The sequence below is a fragment of the Ptychodera flava genome, chromosome 11, assembly GCF_041260155.1.
Source record: "Ptychodera flava strain L36383 chromosome 11, AS_Pfla_20210202, whole genome shotgun sequence".
Taxonomy (NCBI): Eukaryota; Metazoa; Hemichordata; class Enteropneusta; family Ptychoderidae; genus Ptychodera; species Ptychodera flava.
In genome coordinates, this window is record NC_091938.1 from 10,419,716 (window position 1) to 10,442,814 (window position 23,099).

A 23,099-nucleotide genomic window follows, 5' to 3' on the forward strand; every position below is an offset into this window, starting at 1 on the left:
CAAACATTAATCCTAACTAGATTCCGGCAGTAAAAATCAATGTAAATGATAAGAACTCGACGATTATTTTTTAAATCAATTATGAAAGTTGATATCTCATGAAGTGTTCCTTCTGGCGTGAAAAGTTACGTTCATAAAAGCTCTCAAAGATTTTAGTCGACTCTATGATAAGACAGCGTGTATTGGATGACGCACATGAGCGAATACTGATCCGTATGGTATTGTTATAGGCATTTGCAGATGAAATTGATCTGCTCTGTGGCTCCTCTCCTCTATACCGCTATTCGCAATATGCGAAATTCGAATGAGATTTTCCATGTTTTTGATGAATGAAAGTCCCCAAAACGCGTCTTAGAATCATATTGAGAACGCAAATACCAGCAAGTCATGACACAAAATCTAACTTTGAGCTGGAGATTGCTTCGTTCTGATGCCAAGAAGAGATGCGCAGTCCCAGTGACATAGAATTAATTATTTGACTCACAGTGAGTGGATATGGCGCTTGAGGGAAACCTCTCCAATTTTCTGCGCCTTGAGTTTTTACTTGGTCGATTTCGACTTACGCTACTTCAACAGTAAAGCCTCTAATAATTTTGATTTCCTAAAATCCATTTATACTCTCATATTACTGTTAAAATGTGAAACGGCCAAAAATGTATAAATACCACAACATAATTGAATAAAGTAAAAATCTTGGGCACACAGGTCAAATTACATCATCTTCAATTTTTTTGCCCCTATATTCTCCAAATGATAAAATGACCTTCATTATATTACCTAAAGCACGGTCTGCACGAATAAATGTAGTTCATACACGTTTCGTCTATTTTCTCCAGAAATCTTTTAACTTAGAAAATAGTACTGTAACACACATGATACGAGTGTTAATATTGTCAGTCAGAAACTAGAGCCTCACTAGGCGTTTGCAAGGAACAACTATGTATTCTTCTGACTCGACCCGACATACTGTATTTTCATAGCTCAAACAAGTATTTATACCGAAAATTAACGATAAAAAGGACATCGATTGACCATTTTTTTTCTGTTTTGCCATTGTTACAAGGAGTAATTAGATAGGCAATACCGATCTAAGGATCGATGTTCTTTATTCTTAGGAGGCATGTTAGAGGAAATATACACTTTTTATATCGCCGATGGAAGTCTTCCAAGTCATATGAAGAGATACAGTCGTCATTCATATGATTCCTACCAGCAAAATCTTTAACTCTCAAAACCAATTCAAAGGTAGAAATTCATCTTGAGCTTAAACGTGTTCGAATATATTATTATTTGAGTCTGATAACTCGCAGGGGATGACAGGACAACCAAATCTGTCCACTTCAGTTATTTGTGTAAAAAAAAACAGACCACCAAAATGAATTGAAAATGCTAGGCTTTCATGAACCGTGTCATCACCTAAAGGTCAAAAATGTTTTTATGCGTTTTCAACATAAGGTTCGGAACGCAATGACAGGTATGTTGATGGATATGGAATGGAGAGAACATGCATGGTATCGCAAAAGTGAAATGCAATGACCAAATCATGAGATCGTTGACCTTTAAGGTGAACAGCATGGCAGTTTGTAGTTCTAATCCTAACTGCGAGACGTAAGGTTCTGTCAAAAACGTGTAGATTGAAGACCTGCATTGTTTTCAACTGAGGCTTAAAAATTCACCTAGCGGTAGGGGGAGAGATACATAAGCGTAGATGTCTATCTGAAAACTACCTGAGCATCATTACCTTATGCTTATACAATTTCAACTCAACATGAAATTAAAACACTGTTGCATTGATGATCAAGGTGAGACCTCGATCAAGCTGTATATGAAAGCATTAATTTCTACATCGTCTGGTTAATCGAGACAAAAACGAGTAAACCAGTCACTTCTTTACGTTGACGGAATTTCGATAATTAGGCGAGTGATGAGAACGCATACGACAGTCTGACCCATCCTCTAAAATGGCGCATTGCCGCTGTGCAGCGCATGGAATTAGCAATCACTGTCTAACCATAAAGTCGGCTTTACGGGAGACACAACTGCAAATGATAAACTAAGCAATCGACATTCCGTTGGTTGATGACGTCAAGACATTCTCAGCGAGCAATCATCACACAACTATATAGGTCTGGTTATCTCCTTTAAATATAATCCCAAGTCTTTTTATCATAGCTGGACGATAATCATTGCAATGATAATTTTCTTTGGATATGGCTGACTTCGAGACATATAGCTACCTGTATATTGTCCGTTGAGAAACGGTGCATTGCCGTCTCTTTACAAATATCGCGATGAATGCTTGCAAAAGATGTTTTCCTCAAACACAGTAGTTTTACACTATTACGTTTGAATAAATGAGACCGATACAATGTGTGTTTAAACTTCACCAATCGCAAGTATACATACATTGTAGGAGCATACAATGTAGGTTTTAAATATACTAGCTTTTAAAGAATTTTTGTTTGCTGTATGGCTCGGTTTTGGCGCCACGGCTTGTGCATGACTCAGGTAAGGGAAGCTAAGAATCATATAATATATAGCTTAGTTTACAATCCGGAGATCGTTTGGCAGCGCAGAAATGACAGTCGAAATATAGGATGCTCAGTTTCTGAAGCGTGAGCTGTGTTCAACAGCGGAAGAATATAGTTGTTTGTCAATTCTTCAATTGCGCTGTTTTTGGGGTTTTTTTCTGCGCGTTGAAATTTCTTGGCACGTAAGTGATGTTTATCGAGCAAACAGCGGCAACCTTAAGGTCTATTTCGATTTCCCAAAGCAATTCTAAGCAATGACCCCAATAACGGATATATTGGTATAGTAGAATGTTCAATTATCAGAGTGCCTGAAAATTCTCGTAATTCGAGCCTGCAGAGTATTTGATCCTATGTCATTCACGCATGCACACTTCTATGAATACACTAACCCAAACATCTCAACTTTTGCGTCGGCGCTATATTTAAAGGCCCGCATTACAACATTTCATTAATCCTTAAGTGGTGCACAAATATTAATACGTGATGTCAATAGGGTATTACAAATAAAATTCACGAATTCACCACGGTTTCAGATCAAGAAGCATATATGTATGTATGTATGTATGTATGTATGTATGTATGTATGTATGTATGTATGTATGTATGTATGTATGTATGTATGTATGTATGTATGTACAGGGATTAATTTTTAACAAATTGTTACTTTGGGATAAGATTGAAACATAGTTGATATTACATTAATTTATAGTCTGTATTTGAAATGGCGACATTCCATGATATCACAAACAAATGAAAATTACAAGAAATCGATGCAGCGGGCAAGAGGGGGCATATTGTATGGCACCTGTGAATTGTTTGCTTATCGAAACCTTATTGAAGAAGATAAAACAAAACACAGAAGCCATAAGTATTACAATTTTGTTCTGGAATAAAGATATTGTGTTGCCCCTAGCTACATGTGAAATGTACAGAAAAGTGCCGAAAATGAAATGACGTAGTCCCTCTCCGTGCGTATCCAAGTAACTCGCTTGGATTCCAGGAATATCCGCAAGGCGTCTTTCCTTCATTGGTTTAAATGCATTTTCCATGTAGTTTTTGTAAGTAAACCGTCTACCTTTCAATACAAAATATAAATTCTGACACGAGGAAATGGCCTATCTTAGGTAAACGACTGAGATGATTGACGTGATTGCTCAATATAGACGTTGCTTGCACTTTTCAACGAAATTTAATTTGCTATTAGTTAATATGCGTAAGAGCGTATCAGCGCATGTCTATTTATCTATCTACCTATCGTATCAACGTAAACCTATATATATCCATCAATCCATCCATCTATCTATCCGTCCATCCGTCCATCTCTCTGTGTCACTCTCTGTCTCTCTGTCTCTGTCTCTATGTCTCTGTCTGTCTGTCTGTCTGTCTGTCTGTCTGTCTGTCTGTCTCTCTCTCTCTCTCTCTCTCTCTCTCTCTCTCTCTCTCTCTCTCTCTCTCTCTCTCTCTCTCTCTCTCTCTCTCTCTCTCTCTCTCTCTCTCTCTCTCTCTCTGCATTTTCATGGATGGCAATAATCATATTGAGTACATTCTGTTGCGGTGTATGTTAAGCAGTGAACTACGAGCTGAAATAATTGTAATCATTCCTTCTCTTTTTTAATTGTGAACCTTCCGTAAATGTGTTGCTAGCCATAATCAGTTCACAGATGTAAGATTGTTTTATAGGAATGGTGTTGCCACCTTGGTATGCAAATGTTCACTTGCCTTTATTGTCACTTTCAAGACTTTTGTTGCATTTTCGGCAACTCGTTTGAATGCATCACAATTCACTATGTGATCAACACTGGCCATCGGAATTCTACATCTCGAGGGCGTAGAATTTATCTTGGCCAGCAAGGGTATGCATGGAATTGTGTACTATGTAAATGGACTCGCTAGAAATACAGTGCTTTACAGATTAAGTATGATATAAGAGCGTATTACTTTTCTGTAAGTGAATTAAATTGTAAAGTAACATTAAGAACTACAGTTTACATCCAACCCTTGATTTTCGGTGATAATAAAAAAATCATATTTTTGATATGGCAACACGCAAATCCGACAAAAGATGTTGCTCTCCAGGGTCCCACAAAACAGCCTGATTACCGACTCTCATGCAAGCGACATGACGTAAGTACCGGTCATTAAATTGTGTCACATTGTTGGCCTTTGATAGAAAAACAAAGAAATGTCTGCTTGCTTTCATAAGCCAGGGATACATCAAAAGATTCAAGGCAATTATTTTCCAGTAGCAACAAACTTCGGTATTTAAGAAACAATTAACTTCGGCATTTAAGAAACAATTCGAGTTTCGCATCGGAGAGAATGTGGTATTAATTAAGATTACCGAATCGGCTCGAGAGTTTAGGTACGACGTAATTAATCGATCAACTCAAAGTAATACACATCCGAAGCACATTTGTTGATGACAATAGATGAAAATGATTCTTTAAGAAGGAACTCAGTGGGAAGTATATATTACATTTCCTGTATTATCATGTGAAATGTTAAAATACACTTGTTTATTATTAGATGCATTGCCCTTTCAAATAAAGTAATTAACTTTTTTGTAACCGATATCATTAAGTTGTCGTAACGATGATTGAAAACCACCATGACGAACTCGGGGGAGTAGAAATGATAACTTCGATATTTTTCCATGAACAGTGCCGCGCAGGTATTGCAATGTAATGACACCGTTGAAGGGCAAAGGTGGGCAATATTTCCCAGTAATGACGTAACCCATTCCCCGTAAATGATTCGTGTATTCACTATGCTTTTTGTCATCGATTACGGTATTATCAAGCAGTTGATTAACTGTAACCCATTGTTAGGTAAGTTCTTTTCAGTTTCAGTCCAGAATCTTTAAAACTTTTCAGATAATCTCATGTAAAAGGAAATATTTCACCTCAGTTTTCAAAGAATAAAGCAAACATTCGTGGAATATTAAGACTTCTGACTTGTAAACGCGATAGTATCCCCAAACAGGAATTTAGCTAGCAGCTTGCCTTCGATGCTTTGCGCACTTCTTTGAAATGACATTAATTTCCATGACGAACGTTACTAACGGAATCGAAAACGGAAGCTCGAGTCCCGTGGCGGAAACTAAATTCGACTTTTCAAGTGCCACTGTGCTTTACTTTTAGAGCACGACTTTGACAAATTGTCGGGAAGTCACAAAGAAGTATCTTTAGCCCTTATGAGAGGGCGAAGAAAGTCAACTTGATCTTTTTCGTGTGCAATTGCTGATATCCTCCGTTAGGGTCCGTGTACGAGCCTAAATGACGGCGGCGAAGCAATTTGTACCGCATTCTCGCTTAGCATGACGTCTTGCAGACCCTCGATTAAGACTAAACGGGAATCTGTCCTAAATGATGAAACTTAAGACTACTTGAAATGTATCCGTGACATTTAATCCAGTTATCTTTGATAATAACTACCGAGATTCCCCCGACGTTTTCGTTTCAGACTTTGAATCAAAAATATTTTTATCACTCGGATACCGATGATGACATAAGGATTATGTAGTCCAATACTTTTAATATCCGATTGTAATTTGAAACAACGTTTAATATGTCCTATGAAATCATCGTTACCAGGGATGAAAGTAAGCTTTCAAAGAAAAGTCTAACATTTTGCATGTGAAGTGGCAGGTCACTGCATCCGATTGCTAGTCACAATGCCATCTCTGAGATGGTTTTTTAATCTAATGACGTTGTCTCGACGACATGGCGCATTTCCACCGAAAATCTGGATTATCCAATAACTTAGCGACATTCGAGTGCATGCATTTTATGAGACCCTCACAAAAACCTCACAAGGATCAACCTCCCGTCCACTGAAGTCCCGTTGCTATGCTTGCTGACAAGCAACCAAATACCCACTACTAAGACATGATATTTCTTGTCAAATTAACGCTAGGACATGTGGGAATTAATAATGCGCATACGGCTCCCATAAGACTGTCGATTTCTGATGAATTAATTTGGAAAACATCCACAGTCGTCTAGAACATGAACAGGGTTGGGAGACATTTTCTTTCAAACGCCGTTATACGTCAGAATCACATGCTGTGAAAAAGATTCTTACCTAAATCAACAACGGCTCCAAGCGATGTCTATAGGAAGACTCGTAAATACTATTCTTATTACATTATAAAAGAGACGAAAATATATCTTGGTAACAAAACGTGTCTACTGTTTCGTCATTGTGTTTCAGTGATATTCACGCATAATTAATAATCATTAAGTAATTATCTATGTTCAATTTATTTAATATTTTGTTTGTTTTAAATTGTTACGTGTCAGGTTGCTTGTTGGGTCCGTTGGAATGGTCACAAATGTTTGTTTGATTGATTAATTAATTCTGTTTTCTGTCTGTTTATCTGTCTGTCACTTTCTCTGTCGGTCTGTTTGCTTTTTTGTTTGCAAGCATGCATGTATTGAATTAATCATCCGGGACAGCCCCGAATGACTGATACTGTTGCTCTTCAGTGTTTCAATGAAAGACCATGAGCTAACCCTTCAATAGCACTCGCGACGACAGCCATTTTGGATCTGTATTCTATTTTTGTTTTGCCCCTAGCTTTCATACAATCCGCAATCACTCCAACGGGTTTTTTAGTATAGTTAATTCAGAGAAACGCACTTGTGTGTCATATGTTCATAACAACATATTTAAAAATTTCGAAACAAAGATAATAACATCAGATGAATATTTGACAGACAGTTGTAACATTATTTACTATCAGATGTTGTGGTAACATTATCTTTATTAGTGGACTATTTTTCTTGAATATTAGCATCAGCTGTGGAATAGTATTAACTTCCTTAGGTGAGTAAAAAAGATCTAGTGAAATGTGAAACCCACCTTGCTGTAAACAAATTTGAGAACTTCCAATAAATCTTCATTTATTGTCGGTAACGAGATCATGTTGATGTAAGGCCACTTTAGCTCTCTTTTAGTAGCTAACACGTGCTCATTATCTTATCTTTATGGATATAAATAGGCATCGATTGAGTATGATATGCATACTGATTATATATACTCTCTGAATCATAACAGCCATATCTCTGTGTCCATTGACCAAATATCGATTGATATCAAACATTCGGATCGATTGAGATTTGGCCAGTAACTTTTGACAGATTGTCGTCAGTGACATCACATGGCGTCCGGACTAAAGAAAATGTGACTTTTCTTGGAACACACTCATGTTTATGTGCAAAATTCAGGTTATAGTTTTACAAAAAAAGGTGCCGTACATTTCAAAAAAATCCAATCAATTGCACGTGTTTGTGTTTCGTCGACTCACGGAATTGTACAGTTTGACATAGAAGTGGTGTCAATGATAGGAAAAAAGGAATTTCGCACAGTGGAAATTCACAATTTTTGTTCATAAAAAAATTGCCATCCAACAATCTGATTACGAGAGCTTTTTCCAAGAGCATTTTAGAAGTTGGGAACGTTTGATCTGAGCTTACCATGATGACCGTTAATTTGAAATTAACGATTACAAGAGATTTGATGTTGCATGCGCAGGCACTAGTGCACATTTTATGGCATCTATTAAGCAATGTTTATATTTGAATACTTGGGAAACTATGATATTGTCGTAGCAACAGTATATTGAAGTTTCATTAACAAAACCTTGTTTAACATCTGTAATACTTTATTAAACTGGAATGTGCAGTAACGGAGTAACTTCTCTTGATACCGCAAACCACCCATTGTAAATTCTGTCTTCCTGCTCAGAATACTCTCAGCCGTACACTTGAGAACCAGTCGGAAAGGTTTGTATATATTTGAATTTTGCGAAGAAAAGAAGAGAATCACGAACATGATGACGTCATGTTTAGGAGTAGATGTGAAAGATATTGATGACACTCGTGTCGGTAGATGTCGAGCTTATCGTCATCAATTGCGTCATCTCCAGGATAACGATCAGCTCAAGGGAAAATTTTGGTTTAGCGATTACCCAGTGATGTGTGATACAGTATCTTTAGCAAAAAGGGGATAAGTTCTTAAGGAACTGTAAAAGGAATAGTTGATTGTAGATTCAGCTACGCAGGACGTAATGAAGTCACCTTTACATCAAGCAACACGATAATTGTAAGACTGGTACTGGTAGGTAACCACTCAACGACGAAAAACATTCAGACTCAAGTATTTCAAACTCGACATCATCAAAGGCATTTATCAAGGCATTACTCAGTTTATCTGAGCGTACACACTTTAAATATTATCAGCATTTTGCTAGTCTCACCATGCGAATGTAATTTTCTAGCAAGTTTCTCCGATTGTTATGTTGTTGACTGTTATTGCCATTTTCACCATTACGGACATAGAAAGAGTCAATTGGTAAGGACAGACAACATTTTATTATTTATTTCAACGCCTAAATCCCAAAGAACAATCCACTTGCTTACACTCTTCAAGTGTGTCTGTAATAATCTACGTTTTATGTATTGTGCTCGAAGCAATTTTCTTAGAAACCACAGGAGACATTTTCTTTTACATAAAAGATGTTCATCCATCACCGAGAGATGTTTAAATACAGATTATTGAGCCACATGGCTGGGTGTAACATATTCAAAAAAACATATCTCCCCGTCTTTTCAAACGAAGAGGATATGCAAAAATATTATTTATTTCAGTATTATTTTGCAAATATGTAACATATGTTCGTCTAGGTCACCTGTCGGAAGAAGTGAAGAAATCGGTGAGTAGAATAACAGTGACGTTTTGACTCCTGCTCGTTGATTTGTTTTATTGTTTTGGTGTTTTAGACTAATATTGGAGTATTTAAATGGAATGTTATCACTGTCTAGGGTTCTTAATGTCTTCAGAGGAGAAATGTAAGCGTCACTTCCTGAGGGAAGCCGTTTAGTGAGAATTAGTTCAACGTTTTGACATGATTGCCATAGACATGTACAAGCAACAAGTTTTAAGTTTGTTTAGCTTTCTGTACTATAACAAAAATACATACAAGTGTTGCCCGTTCTTCGAAATAAATGTATATTGAGAGGAATTTATTCCAAACCCTAGCGGTCAGATAATATTTCAACCTTTGTGCGTCAGGGTATTTTCGTAGTATCATTGATGCTACAGGTGGAGAACATAATGAAAGAGCACCTAAATGTTGTCTTTAAAACAGACGGATAAGCTACTTTTAGAGATCAGCCCTTACAATGCTACAGTGACTCGAAATCCATAACAACCGACCCTCTTTGCCTGCGACTGTCTGTCAATGATGTGACGCATTCAATGAAAGAACCAGATGACTGCAAACGCGAAACAGATGTTTCAACCATACATTCTGAATATCCGTCATCATGGGGAAAGAGAGATAGACACAAGCAATTTTCCCTGAAAGAGTTATTAAAGTCTGTTTTATGAGCAACAATCGCACAAGCATCGAGTTTTCGGATGTAATGTCCTTCGATAGAGTTCCGATTGTTAAGCAAACGATGGAATTCAGTCATATGTAAACCAGCTGTTAACGAAATCAGAAGCATTCTGTTGGGTAAAATCGTATCAACACTTACCGCAGTTGTAAATTTTAGGTTCTAGTTAATGTATTAATAACTAGGGCCAGGCTTACTGTGATCTGTAAAACAGTGTCAGTTCGACGGAGGTCGTACTCAAAACGGAAAGCAGGAATCAACTGCAACAGAGGTTATGAAACGTCACCATCCCCGTCTTATCAAAAGTTCACAACTAAACATATTATTGATAAAATTCTACAGGATAACATTACATGGCATATAAGGGAACGATGACACGTTATTTTATTTCAGAGTAATCTTAAAAGCTTTTGCCACTAGCACTAAAACTAATAGGTAAATACAAGATTAAAGCTCAGCACATGCGAGGCTGCGTCGTCTAAAGAATATAGCTTTACATTATTAGGTTTCGTTTAGTTATTATAGTTAAGGAGTGAATGGTACCTGCACCTTTTTGCATTCAATTAAATCACTGTCTATTTCGTGTGCAGCTTTTGCATGGTGGAACGGACACCAAATTGAGAAAGAGACTCTTGTGTGTGCGTAATGTAGGTATAGCTCGTTAGGGACTGGACAAAAATTACAGGAGGGGCGGTGTTTTCGAAACACCGCTGCATCAAAAATAGTGACCCTTCAAAAGTTAATGCACAAAAATTAGTGACCCTCCCCCTTATCGGTGCATAAAAATAAGTGACCCTCCCCTGTTACTCAATACCCCGCCCCTAACAAACCTGCAATATGTTCAAGACCTCCTTCTGACTTGCTATACTTTTGAAGTCCCCTCCCAAACGGAAGGCAAAATGTGGCCGATATAACGCTTTGTCCACAAAATATCAAATCATATGTGTGTGATAATTCATGTAAATGTACTTTGCTTGAAGTGGCAGGTAAAAAGTGCATGCGTGTACAAAAATGTAATTTTTAGATTTCATCGATAATGTTGATTCACTATACATGGCAGTCGACTATAAGAAAACTATGAACGTGTATTTTCCAATATAAAACTAGCAATATCTGCTCATCTATAGATGTTTAATAACTTATATAAATATACTTAATTAGCATGGGTTGTTTACAAAGTGCTCATGTGAACAAGATATTTGATTTTGGAATTTCGCTCAAAATGTTGATCCACTATACATGGGAGTCTATGACAAAACTGTAAAAAAAATTTCACAATTAAAAATATGCACTATTTGTGCATATATGGACCCTGAATAATTGATATAATTGTACTTGATTAGAAGAGGGTGGTAACACGTCCATCTGTGTACAAGAAATTTGTTTTTGGAATTTCGCATAAAATGTTGATCCATTTTTCTGACTGAGACCGCTCCACAAGTTGTAGAGTTGGTGAAGCACTCACGCAGGCATGCTCACTCTCATACATCGCACAAACAAACTTTTATCGAAGCAAAGAAACGAATTTCATCGCTTTAACTGAGCGAACGATAACATCGGGGACAATTCTGTCCACCAGCAGAGTTACCAACCCAGGGTAGAAAATACGGCTGGTTTTCAATCGGGTTCGAACCCACAACATGCGGCATCAGGCGCCTAGCGGAGAGGCCACAGAGAGAACCGCTCTGCTAAATCTCCACTCCCAAAAAAGAGTGGTTCAATAGCCGGCTAATTTGTTACATTTTTCTGACTGAGACCGCTCCACACGTTGTAGAGTTCGTGAAGCACTCGCGCAGGCATGTTCACTATCATACATCGGACATACAAACTTTTATCGAAGCGAAGAAACGAATTTCATCGCTTTAACTGGGCGAACGATAACATCGGGGACAATTCTGTCCACCAGCAGAGTTACCAACCCAGGGTAGAAAATACGGCTAGTTTTCAATCGGGTTCGAACCCACAACATACGGCATCAGGCGCCTAGCGGAGAGGCCACAGAGAGAACCGCTCTGCTAAATCTCCACTCCCAAAAAAGAGTGGTTCAATAGCCGGCTAATTTGTTACATTTTTCTGACTGAGACCGCTCCACACGTTGTAGAGTTCGTGAAGCACTCACGCACGCATGCTGAATATTATTTTTTCAATATAAAACTAGGTAAATCTGTGCATTTATGTACACCTAATTATTAGTATCAATGTTAATGATTAGACTAGAGTTGTGTCTAGTCCATGGTTGTGCAAGAAATTTGATTTTGGAATTTCACCAAAATGTTGATTCACTCTTCATTGTAGGCTATGAGGAAACGACAAATAACTCATAGGTTATCTGATCCTAAATTGTTATGCAAAAGTTGTTCGACCTAAAGCTTCCAGTTGTTATTGATGATATTTTGCATTATTCTGAATAGTTTGTATTCTGTCAATGTCCTTAAAAAATAAAAAATGTACATACAGCGAATTGAACATTTGACACCGACCTATACCCAATGTATTGTCAAGGGAGAATGATATCAAATAAGTGATCTTTCCAAATTGTTTTTGAAAGCGTCATTATAAGGGACAGTTTATATGCACAAAAGAGGAGTTGGATAAGTAGAAATCATGACAACTTAAAGCAATGTGGCTGCTTGGATCATCAATACATTATTTATTATACCCTTAAACTTGCGCCCGAAGGGCGCCGAAAATGGAAATGACAGAAAATGAAAGTGCCAGGAGGTGTTTTTTTCTGTTTTCAGTATTCCATATTCTTCAATACGTGCACATGCAATTTCAGCTTTGATGCATACAAAGGTGACCCTCCCCCATAGGCTTGCACAAAATTTTATGACCGTTCAAAAATGCTTGTGCGAAAAATGGCGACCCACCCCCAAAAAACAACGGCCCCACCCTGTAATTTGTGTCCAGTCCCTTACAGCTTACAGTAAGTGCCGCCTCGGATCTAAACATACGGCTGCAAAGAAGTAGGAAATCTATTGGTATTATCAACATTCACAGGTATCGGTAATATTTTAAATCGGTGTACTCGTCTTTTTAATGGGACGACTAGTCTGCTTGCTTAGAGTTGGTGGTAAATATATTATCACGCGAGCCAGAATTGTAGTTTATACCATGGACGGATAGGTTTATACTAATGCTTCTTCCCAGTTAGAAATATGATCATTCTCTTTCAATTCAAAAGTATAACGCATTCTTTGATAAGAATCGATGGTTACAGCCACTAAGCATCTGGTATTTAACCCTCGTTCCCGTCTGTCACGTAATTTGCATTTTACTCTTACTTTTTGGCTAGATCTCTTCACTTTCCCATGTCGACAGAAACGCCCGAGGTTTGGCGTATATTTAGACTCAATCGAGGCAATGGCTTTCCTCAATATATCATTCAATATAATTACTCCTGTGGTAATCATTCTAAAGCAGCACAGCAGCATCGAGAGTTCAACACGTTATATTTATCCTGAGTTATTGAGATATGCAACCCTTACAAGACAACCAGTAATCCGTCGACATTTAGAATCATAAACTTAGTGACAGGGCATTTGTTTAAAATACGTAACGTTTTATGGCTGATCAGATGGTTGGGTATTACTATGAACGGGTCGGGGATTCATCGCAAACCATGATTTACACAATTTTAAGCGTGCATCAGACGTTAGAATTAAAGGGTAATTCTTGGGGTTATGTGAATTGCTGCAACAAGTGCCGTTTAAAAATGATATTTTGATCTTTACGAGGGTGATGCTAAGGTTATATGTCACAGCGCTGAGTCCTGATAGTTCAAGATAGTTCAATCAAAGGGGAAGATCTTTTTTTGTTTTCCTCTGAGTGCATTAACTCGATTGTTATCGATCATTGTAGATTATATGATTGATCCACTGTTATTGAATCAGACAATTGATCGATTGTAATATTAAGTAATTCTTCCATTTGTTGATAATTTAGATATTTCGATATTGATTAGTTTCAATATATTTCTAAAGAAAACGTAAATAAACCATTCTAAAGTATCATGATACAGGGTCGTTATGGTTGATTGCAACAGTTTCATTATATGATTATCTCTCTAAAATGTTCTAAAAGATTGCGAAAGTCTAAGCTATAACGTTAGCTTGATCTCGATCTTACGTGTTGCTGCTGGTAGTTTCAGATTAAAAAAGCTAACACTATAAGCTATCTGTAGAGAATGTAAAGAGATGAATCTTGCAAAGGAATTTTAATACAAGCCAACGCGACTGAAAATATAATGGGAATCAACTTGAGATAAATTTGTTTTGGGGTTTCCATTTATTTATTGCGATCCCCTCTGGAGCCGATGAACATGTCCAATCCACTGTGGTGCCTAAAGGTCAGCCATTTGGCGATGTCATGAATTTCTTACGCGGGAAAGACAAATGAGCGGCGAGAAAAGCCATTAACGTTTGGAAGGGACTAGTTTGTACCAGTTCTTTGTATAGCTGTCAGCTACATATGGCAGAACTACGTAAAAAGTCCTGGATATCTCATCCAGCCGTCGCCGTCATCGTATGACTGTATTCGACACTGAACGGAAAGTGCTCTCAACCTATTAAAGGCACCCTCGGTGATCGACCTTTAAGAAAAGCTGGAGATGTGAAGAGAGCGCTAATTGAAGGGAGGCAATTAATAGACGAAATCGACCAATAAATAGTGTCGTGGAATATACCGAACCTCTTTCCATTGCCCCTCCACCTAATCAGCAGAAAAGACTCCTATCCTTATGACACTGAATTCCATTAATTCATTTTTTGACAAAAATAGAACAAAAATTAGCTGCTGAGCTGAAATGCAGCTTTCTGATAAAAATCTCGCGGAAATTGTTACTTTTGATTAACTCATCTGTCAAATTAGTCTGGCATCCACCTACGACCGGATGAAATAATAAAACAAACTTTTGTAGATAAAAAGGCGGTTTTTTTTCCTTTAATATTTTCTCTTGATTTTTAGATGTAAAAGATGGGTTTATCGACTTGAGGAAAATGTAGTAAAACTGAAATATCCTCATTGCAGAATCGTTTTACAATTAAAATAGAGCTCATTGTACTATCGCTTATTAAGAAAGTAAAAACGAGTAACTATAGTTTACATTCTAACAGTTTTAAACCCAATTTAGCTTTGGCTGCTAACACCTCCACTGCCGCGCATCGACGCCATCTTGTATACACTATCATTTTGCTAGGATGAGTTTCAGCTAAACTGACCGTGAATGGTTACCTCAATTGATTGATTGATTTCTTATTTTCTTGACAAAACTTGTACTTTTGGGTCGATAGGATCATGAGACCCAGAGGACAATCGCCGAAAGGCTTGAGTCTACAGACATTTGAGTTATTATTAACAATTGATTGTTTGAAATTATCATCTTTATGTTGGCAGGGGGCCTTCAGATGCAAACGAACTTCTTTCAGACGTTAGCCAACTGCATTACAGATTTCAGTATAACTCAAATGTCTTTAAAAGTGAAATAACTATAAGCAAAATAGTTTCAAAGCCGGAGAGATTGCCAAGTTCAGGTTTACTGAAGACAATGCCATTAGAGAGAACCTACCACATTATTTCACCGCAGCTATACATGTCAATTTATTTTAATTTTATGTTATAATTATCAGTAGACAAACCAAATTCTTACATGCAGTACTGTTACTCAGCGATAGTCGGACGCCAAGGCAAAATAAAAGCTTCCCAAGGAAAATGTGAACAAGGCGGAAATGTACAAATATCTGACACACATGGTAAATTACGATGGCCGTCAGGACAATCATTTAGTCCACAGTAATCACCGTAGTACTCGCCTGATATACATTACTATCTGAGATCAACACTACATACAAAGGTGTACCCTTGGAAAAATGTTGGCGTCGGAAGATATGCTCATGTTGAATTTCAATGATGTTTTTGCGTATTTACTGCCGTATTACGTGGATAGCCCATGTTGAAACCTGAACAGTGTACATATTCTTTCGCCTTGGAGCAACGAGCACCCTTCTTTGCCAAATAATATGGGTATCAAATTTATTGAACTTTAAAAGCTGGCTAACTTAAGCAGCCCAACCTAGTCTACATTTTTCTCTGACGCCAAAGTCTCGATGTATAGAATTTCGCTCGATTTGCTCAAGTAATTAAAGTAAATGGGAGCCGGTTCACATTCAATCTACATCCTGCGGTCGGGGTTAAAGGTTTTATGATTTATTAAACATCCTATAGGCTGAGTGTTTAACCTCTGACCCCTTAGAGTTGCTACTGTAACTGTTTTATCATCCTAGATATTCTGGTAGTTCGCCAAGATAAATGTTCTGATTTAAAAGAAATGCTGAATCTCATCAGGTTCAATGTCGCCCAACAGATTATGGCCCGTGATAGAAACTAGCTTGGGCACAAAATAGCGACAAAAATATTTTCTCGGAGCTCAGTTCTCCTGGCATGACTTCAAGATGTGTCTTCAGGTGATCATTGCCTCAAGTTAAATGAGAGATGAACTGCCATTCGGCGCTTGCATCTGGCAAAGTCATACAGATAAACATGCAATACAACAACGACTTTGCTATGAATACTTTGCACACTTTGGTATTTCATGTGTTACATGTATGGCTTATAACTGACCATGAATATCTGGAAAATCGTCTTATAGGTAAACGTTGTAGTTTGAACCTGTTTTGGAAACATAAACCGTTGTCCAATAATATGTGACGAAATAAAAATCAATAAAAATGTTTCATTTGTGTCAATGCCTTCATTCATTGCTGACCGAGCCGCAGCCAGCGATCTCCAACGGGCCTCAAGTTTTAATTGTGTGAACGATGTTAATTTCCGAGGCAAATTGCATTAAGCCCCATGTTCATGATCGGTACATCTACTTGCTACCGATTGTAAAAGCGTAAGAGCAGGGACTTGCAAATTAAATTACAGTGCGTCTAGGGAAAATAAAATGAAAAGGACCGTAAAACTTATAGTATTTAGCTTGATCGAGTACTAAACAGCCATTATTGCTTATTTAAAATAAATATTTTCACCCTTGTCTTGTTATTTTCAATATGAAATTTAAACATCGACTCCCGTGTTAAAAGTGGAGGCCAGAATCCCCACTAGTTTACCGCCCGAGTTTATCCGGCTAGTGTAAATACACACCATCTGAAATAGCTGTCAATTTGTCGAATGCCAAACGCAAGAATGTAGAATGTCAGTGCATGGTTTTCTAATCAACAATGTTGATGTTATTTCCAGGATAAGATCAAGAGAGTATCCGAAGATACTATTTCTCTACAACATAAAACGCGATATTTTATATATGTTCTTGTTTGTTTTTCGTGTTTTGTGTTCGGCATCTGACCTTTTTACTCGTGTTTGCTTTCCGCTAGATTCCGAACATTAATGAATTATCCATCACAAACGGGTGTCATGAGGATAGGTTTCACTGAGAATTGCACTTCAATCGATTTAAAATGCCAATGTTTTCCCATCATTTCCGTGCACTCGAAAAAGCAGCTTAATCTGGTATTTCACCAAGCTCCACTTTCCAGAAATTTATGCTATTTTATATCCCTCTAGACTAGCAAAATAAACCTTGGAAGAAGCATTAATTTTCTAACATGTTGGAGACAGCACTGCCCCGCAGCCAAGGTATCATAAAGGAACCACTGCCATCTGGTCATGAGACGTCGCGTCGTTCTGCCGGGGGTATCGACGAATGTGGGACAATGAAATGTCTCATACGTCAATTCTCGTACTTTACAGGCAATAAAAACGCAATAATCATGGCGCAACATTTTCTCTTAATTAAGCACATAAATTAACATTTTACATGTGAACGCCTCCTAATGCTCAAATTGCTGTGGTTTCGACAAAACTAATAGCGGGACATTTTCCTTCAAATTTGCAGGTATGGCTACTTTTATCTCGTCGTTCTTTACATATGCTCTTTGTTACTATTTTATATTTCTTGAAAAACAAGTGCAAAATATATATGTCAAAGAATAATCTTGATTGAAACTCATATATTGTACACATTTCATAAATCTTTCGGGGGTTAATATAGCTATATGGTAAATGGTTGCTTTTTAATCCTGCTATAACTGTTTCGTTTACCTCTTCAAATACTATTTCTTGAAAATCACTCTTTTTCAGTATCTAACAGTCGAAAATGAACGTCATGTAAAATGTGAAATAGACTGCTAAATCTAAGCTGCCTGATATCAGAACAAACAGTAATACTTATCTCAGTTTTAATGTTTAAAAAGACATCCATGTTGTCTGGAATGAAGGCAGGCTTAAAGACGAACATAACTCACACGCATTCACGCACACATATATACGTACTTAAGTACGAACGCACATGCATGCATACATACATACATACATACATACATACATACATACATACATACATACATACATACATACATACATACATACATACATACATACATACATACATACATACATACATACATACATACATACATACATACATACATACATACATACATACATACATAAGTACGAACGCACTACATAAATACATAAATACATACATACATGCATGCATACATACATACATACATACATACATACATACATACATACATACATACATACATACATACATACATACATACATACATACATACATACATACATACATACATACATACATACATACATACATACATACATACATACATACATACATACATACATACATACATACATACATGCAGATAGTTGAAGAATAGACAGGTGTCGCTGACATACAAACAGTCAAATGTAGATACCTACAAAACCTTTGCTCACGGAGAGGCTGATGAGGAATGGAGAAGATTCAAAGAGGTGAGGATAATTGCATATTATCAGCTTCTGTTGTGAAACAATAGTATGTTTTGAAGCTGTAAAATTGAAAGAACGGCAGCCGCTGTTTAGATCCAAATTTATATGTCACCATTAATCCAAATCGGATAACAATTACAGTGACGAGCCCTGCAGATGGTGATGATACTTTACGATGTTCATCGTAAACAAGTGCATCATATACTCTATGTCATTTAACATTGTATTGTTATCATACTTTCCATCCTATTGATACTATAATGAGGAATTCTAATTGCCAAATGTCTTTCCAAACAATGACAATTTATAACAGACTGTATGAAATTGTTTCCTTCGGCAACACTTGACACACCTTGCAATGATGGAGAAATCAACACATTGAATGTTAACAGTTCCTGAACTCGTGCCAAATGTTTAATGAGTGGCGATTATAAGGAAATCTATCCATACTTTGAGAGGCTTTAACTAAAGAGCACAAAAACTTCGTTGTATTGCCACTTTTGAGAGATTTCATCATCTTTCGTCGATGAGCCTGGATTTAAATGTGACATTGATTTGGTTTGGTTCAAGTTCAACTGACATTTGCCATAAGAACATGTCGTTTTCATAATGTACGTCTAATTTCCCTAGTGGGGTTCTAGACATAAGTCTGAAGTCGCCAACTATTATGCTATCCCTATTTCCAGAACAATGTCAATATTAGTTTTTAGGCAGGTAATTTCAAAGAAACAGGATATGCAGTGGCACGTTTCAGAATCGGTGACCGCTGAGTAATGATTAAAATCGCAAATACAACACTCTTTACACAGCAGTCTGTGGCTTGATTTTAAGAAGTAAATAGCAATTTACTAGAAATATTTGTGATTTGGTGCGATCTCATTATAAAGGATTGGCATGCAATCTTTTTCCAACTGCTTTGAAATGGCTGAGTATACATCCCATGTTGAGAAGAACAGTTTGTTCGCTAACTTGTTCACGACCCTAAAAAACCGATAAGTTCAGGAGAGTAGGCCCGTCTTACTTGCACGATAAACAAAATATATACAAAGTAGCTCCGTTGATGTGAATATGAAAAACCCAAAGGTATCTGATAAGATAAACAGAAACGTATTGATATTCTAACAGGTGTAAGAAAAGGAAACCTGATCACTAGTTTAGGGTACAGGTTTTTCAAAGCTAAATGTAAAAATATAAATAGCAGAACGGCGAAGAGCATTCAAAATTTATTCTTATTTCAACCTTCTACTAACTATTAAAATAAATATCCGCCTTTGAAAATACATGACGATGCATGCCGTGTACATTGTAGCATTAAATTTTGATACACAATTTTGAAAAGACCGGAATTCAGATTAATTTTTTTATTACCGTCACAACATATGCTCATCTATTTCTATTAAGTTTGCAGCTCTTAAAATAGTGACACTTATAAACATTCAAGCATTAATTATGAACAATGGTATCAAGTATCTCGACTTATTTTTGGCAATCTGTGATTATTTTTCTGATATTGATGCGGAAAAACGAGCGGAAAACAATTTGCGGCATCGTGATCGCGGAGACATCGACCCATCCAGAACACAATAGCAGATTCACGGGGAAAGTCACTGGGGTAAATTCCACACTGTTTGTGTGATCTGTTGCCAACTTTAAGTAATACAATAGCATTGAAAGAGATCGGTCAAAGGTAAGTTACCAACTGTGCTGTAAGATGCTACTTGGCGTTTCGCTGAAGGACGTTTGCCGCCTGGTATTATTTGAGTGCAGTGGTTACTCTTGTCTGTTGGTTTCAACGCTTCCACGGTTAATACAGCAACTATGCGAGTAAAGTTGACAATCGTCTTTCCTCTTTTCCCACTTATTCCAGAGGAGAATTTTTCCCTACCATTAAAATATCATTTCCTAACTACGATGTGTTTTCTCTCCTGCATGCCTACATGCTACAACAGTTTGTAACACAATGTTGGTTTTGCTCGGCAAATATCGATTTGCTGCAGTCAGATTCGCTATCCCACTTCCCAATTCTTGTCTACTTCACGCTAATAGCTGATTTAAACGTCGTAACTTACCAGCAGGCGATCCCCGTTTGGTAAGAACGTCTTTTTTTCACCGCTGAAATTCCAGCTCCTCTTGAATCTATCACCGCTTCGTTTCACCACAGCGCCGGGTGAATGTAGCAATTAGGAGTTCAGAGAGATGGAAATCTACAGGTGCTGACATGCGGGATGAACCACTTTGCACCGTGGGGATGGTAAGGCTACATTCATTACATCTCTTCATCCCACTGCCGAGAGTGTATAAAGCTTTTGCGGTGCCTTCAGCAAAAACCCGTCCAATAGTAAAGCGCAGTCGCTAATTGATTGCTTTTGCTGTCTCTATCCTGTCTGTTTAATGACACCCAAAACCCCCTCATGGGCAATTTTTCATCCTCAACTGCATTCTCCCTGAAGGTCAGGAGCAATCCTTTTTTCTCGTCGTTGAAAGATTTCCGAGATTGAATGCAAACAGATTGTAGGCTTTTGGTAGGTAAATTGAATTCGCGGTTGCGTACAAGGAGTGTCTTTTCCTCTTAATGGACACTGACGGCAACAACCGTGCACAACTTTTGGAAAGCCATCATCCTTGATCGTTTACTGGACGAGCTCTGATATTCCAAGTGATTTGATTTGGGAATATGGCCACGCCCCGAAACAGACCGAATTATCTGTCGACGGTTCGGTATTCTTAACTGTAACCCAAGGATGCGCTGTCGCCCTGGAGATTAGCTTGACGCTTTCGTCTTCCATGTTTTTATTTTATTCGATATTTTTTTGAATCTGCGTAGTGTGAGGAAACATAGAGAGTATTAGACTCAACGAAAATACTGATGAAACTGTTACAGTGCCTCCAGAATGAGATGCTTTAAACGTGGGCACAGTATGACGGCAGATTTTAAGGTGTAGATCATTGTAAAACATTATACATGAAACATAGAGCATGACGCGATAACTGCATTAACTTTCGGGTGTAAGATCTACATAGATCATATGGTAAAAATAATCAAGATGCTGCGTGAAAGTGGTCCTTTGCTTCCTACACAGCGTTGCTGCGATTAGCACTGAACGCGTCTATGACCTGCATTAAAGGTATACTGTCACCTGTTCCAATTTTGCCACAGTTACCATGGAAAGAGAAAATCTAACCAATCACACATTTTTAGCGGATGGCCGCTTTTTAAAAACAGCGCCCTCGTATTGGCATTTTTAATACCAAGGAACGCCCCTTGGACCATATATGGGCATATTTACATTATAGGTGACTGTATACCTTTAACTGCAACAATGTTTAACCAATTAGGCTTTTTGTAATGGCAAAACTCATGAATTAATGCGAATATGTTAACTGAAGTACAATCGACAACGTTGGCTTCACAAAAACGTGGGAAATGAAATAGATGATAATGTAGTGGGCGCCTCAGCAAGTCATCGAACGAAAGATTATGCTGAAACAACTTATGACAGAGCTGGACATAAGAAACTCTGTTTCATAAAATAGAACGAAAACATAAATACCTAAAAACACGCATTGTCGATACGATTGTGATAGAATGACACGGTATGACTGTATCAACAATAGAGGAAAAATATAAACATGTTTACAGCACGTACCCTCCATATCAAGAGCAAATGTCAATTGTATCAATCTGTTGTTTACAATAAACAAAGCAATATTGGAAAGTGCGGTCACCTTCAGGGAATATTATCACATTTCATATTGATTACTTATTTCTAGATGTTATTATACTTAAATTAACCTATATGAACCGTTCAGAGATTGTCACGTACATCGTATTTGACGGCAACTCTTAGCTATCGTTAAAAAGCTACCGAGCAAACAGACTCGAATACACAGTGGTGTGTACCTAATCTCATCCGCGCACTGGTAGGATGCTGCATTCCAGATCCAATTAGAAATAACTACTGCAATGTTATTTTACGCTGGGGGTTTGACTCAGTGACAACATTTGTACGGTTAAAATTGTTTCCACGTACTCTACGGAATGCGACGCCTTCAGCACATATACTAATATAATAGGAGAAATGTTGTTCGGCGACAGAATCGTACCAAATCACGGTCAGGGCTTATTAATTACGGTCGTACCACAAGGATACTTCCTTCCATATGGTTAGAGAGCGTATCCAGGGCCATTGCACTCATATCGTAGCAGCTTAAGGTTTCAGAACTTAATTAATTGCTCTCATAAATCAGAGAACGGCATTTAATAGCATTTGTATAGTCATCCATAATTGGTTAAACTTACAAAAGTATGAAAATTAATATCATATAGAAT

At 37.5% G+C, this 23,099-nt stretch overlaps 1 protein-coding gene across 1 annotated transcript in view; it reads right to left on the reverse strand.

Annotated features, from left to right (window-relative positions):
• LOC139143492 (oxytocin receptor-like) overlaps positions 1 to 20,946 on the reverse strand; it is a 105,932-nt gene extending 84,986 nt beyond the window's left edge. Inside the window, exon 1 of the mRNA XM_070713854.1 lies at positions 20,839 to 20,946. The gene's annotated coding sequence lies outside the window, so the exon portion shown is untranslated. The remainder of the gene's footprint in view (positions 1 to 20,838) is intronic.
• Between the last annotated feature and the right edge of the window lie 2,153 nt (positions 20,947 to 23,099).